The sequence below is a fragment of the Triticum dicoccoides genome, chromosome 3B (genome assembly GCF_002162155.2).
Source record: "Triticum dicoccoides isolate Atlit2015 ecotype Zavitan chromosome 3B, WEW_v2.0, whole genome shotgun sequence".
Lineage (NCBI taxonomy): Eukaryota > Viridiplantae > Streptophyta > Magnoliopsida > Poales > Poaceae > Triticum > Triticum dicoccoides.
The window spans coordinates 476,285,390-476,288,149 of NC_041385.1; the positions used below are offsets into that span (position 1 = coordinate 476,285,390).

Below are 2,760 nucleotides of genomic sequence, written 5' to 3' on the forward strand. Positions count from 1 at the left end.
AGGGAAAATGGCACGCAGGAAAATGAATTATGTTGAGCATGTATTTTTCTTTCTTTAGGATCAATGTTGAGCATGTATCTGACAAATCCATATCCTTCTATAGTTACAAATTTATTAGCACATATCAATGGTCCACGTATGATCCCATTAAGTGAAAATCCACATCATATCTTCATACAAGCATCCAAAACCAGTATATACATAGCACGTATCCATGCATGATTGAACATCTGGTAGATGACATTTGAAAATTTTAATTGCTGTTGTTTTATTTGCTCAACAGCAGTAACATGTCAGTTGTACGCATACATGCCACCGCCACCCAAAACAATAAGACTCATGTTTCTAAGTCCACTGGTTCATGATCTGGAGCATCATCTACACCTTCATAAGTTTCTAAGTCACCTTAGGCTACCACCATGTTCTCAACATCATTGTTGCCTTCGCTGTTGCCATTGCCGACGTGGTCGCCCATAGCACCATCCTCCAAGCTAACAGAGGATAACTCGGTGTTCCCTGCAAAGTCATGTACACAAGTAACGGGAATAATATTGGAAAGAGAAGGAGATGATGACCAACATCTTTCACCATATGAGTTGTTATCCGCTTAACTCTTTCAAGTTTCATCTTTTAGCATATCTATACAATATATCCTACAGCCCCATGAAACATATATTTTATATTTTAAAGTGGCTCCAAAAGATAATCTGGTCCACTTGATGATAATTTAGCTAATCAAGGACTAAAAAAGGATGTTCATTTAGTTTTTCTTTGTAAATCTTAGATATGGCATATGGCAGCAATGCAACCATTAGATGTTATACTACCATCTTGGTGCTTTATAAAATAATGGATAGGATTAAACAATACTCACTGGTAGCTTCATGTTCGACCTTGTGCCCACTAGGACGACATTCTTAACGAGGTCCTGCCCTTTTTGCCCTGATGAAAAATGTGCAATCTCAAGATACCAATCAAGAATAGATGATTTTGTTCAGAACAAGACTAAAGATTTCTGGAAAAGCAGAGTATACTTGTAGCCAGCGGAATAACAGTTTATCTAAAAAGATGACCAAGAAGGCAAGAACTTAAGAGATTGCATAATCCCCTAATTTTAGATATATAGTAAATTCAGCTTCATCTAAACTAACATGATGGGTGAAGATTGTAATTCAAGGAAGTAAAATAAATTAATGGGGTTAGGTAGACGTTGGGCAAACAATGGCTCCAGATTCAATGCATAAGAGCCAAAGACTGGACAAGAAGACCTGAACTAAATCATGCCCTCAAAGAAGATCCAGCATGCCATACACCCTTGAGTAACTGAGGAATATGACTGCCAGTCTAGATACATGATGGAAGTAACACACAAATCAGATAGATATGCATGTGCATTAATCACCTCATGTTGCTGACCTGCGAGAACTTCATAAAGAAGAGGTATGTACTCCTCATAGTCTTCAGCATCCATGGGCTTGCACCTGAACCAAAACACACACACACACGCGTAAAACAGAGCACGGACACGCACTGACTCACTCTTCGAACAGGGCATATGCGAACAGGTGCCGAGCTCAAGGGATGACATGTTCCAAACAACAAGGTACCTACGACCAAATATGTGTTCAGGAGAAGATTAGAGGAATGGATTAGTGGCGCTGTGCATATGAGGAGAGACTGAGTTAGCATCAGGGATAGATGGTGTATAGTCTCAAAACAATTTACACTACCTCATCATAAATAAGTAATTTGCCAAATAAATAAGGACAACAACAAATAATAAGGTAACCATTTGAGAGATAATTGCCACATAAAGGCAAGTATGTATATTTCCAAAGTGTGAGAGGTACCTGAGACAGGTTTTGCCTTGCCCTTCCTTCCACTACAAAGACTTCTAAAGATGAGAAACAAAACCTAAAAGAGAGTGGCACAACTATGCAAATAATTACTTACATTGCTAACTAAAATATGACTAACTTGCTTCTAAAATTGAACGTTTACTGCCAAAATTATTTGTGAAGGGAGGCGATATATAGAAGTTGTACCAGTGTGGCTGCAGCTTCAACAAAGGATCCTTGATATGGCAGATTCAAGCTACAAGAAATCAAGCATGAAAAAAGAGTAAATATTTGACATCTGATTTCAAGACATTATACTACAATTTGCTCATAAAGTTTTTCAAATGTACATAAATACATAAATGCCACTGAGAAAGCAGCTATAGGCCTCATCTTTATATGCGGTACATATTCTAATAGTACATATCTAGCAATGATACAAGAAGCTTTTCAGTTTCTCAATTATATTAGCTAACATCAGTGCTAATAACACAACCAATTGTAGGTCCTAAAATTTTGAGATATGTGAGAGAACAAAACTCTTTCTAGCAAATTGAAAATTGAACAAATCAACATACTGAAAACAGATGCAAAGGGACCCTTATTTTCCCACTCACAAGCCTACTCTTTTCACCAATGAGCCAGCAAAAGAAGGAAATCAAGATCCGGATGCCCTCAGATCTAGATTCTACATAAATTGTATGAACAACTAAAGATCCTGACTTCGTTATTTGGATGACCATGGTTGGACTTACCACAGAAAAATGGATCAACTGGCTTGGACAAAACGGAGAGGAGGAGGCCGATGCTGTCACGTCAGACGAGGAGGAGCAGGAGTTTACTGGATGTGCAACAACAGACTTACCCAGATCTGGAGCAGGGAGCACGGGGTACAATCATCGCGTCCAGGGAAGCCGTGTTG

The 2,760-nt window shown here is 38.6% G+C and overlaps 1 long non-coding RNA gene across 1 annotated transcript; it reads right to left on the bottom strand.

Moving 5' to 3' along the window:
* Positions 1–265: 265 nt before the first annotated feature.
* Positions 266–2,760, bottom strand: LOC119281418. Its single transcript, XR_005138402.1, has 6 exons — positions 2,594–2,760; positions 2,046–2,094; positions 1,851–1,914; positions 1,403–1,607; positions 875–942; positions 266–516 (listed from the first exon to the last, which is right to left on the bottom strand). It is a non-coding gene; the product is annotated as an uncharacterized LOC119281418 (long non-coding RNA).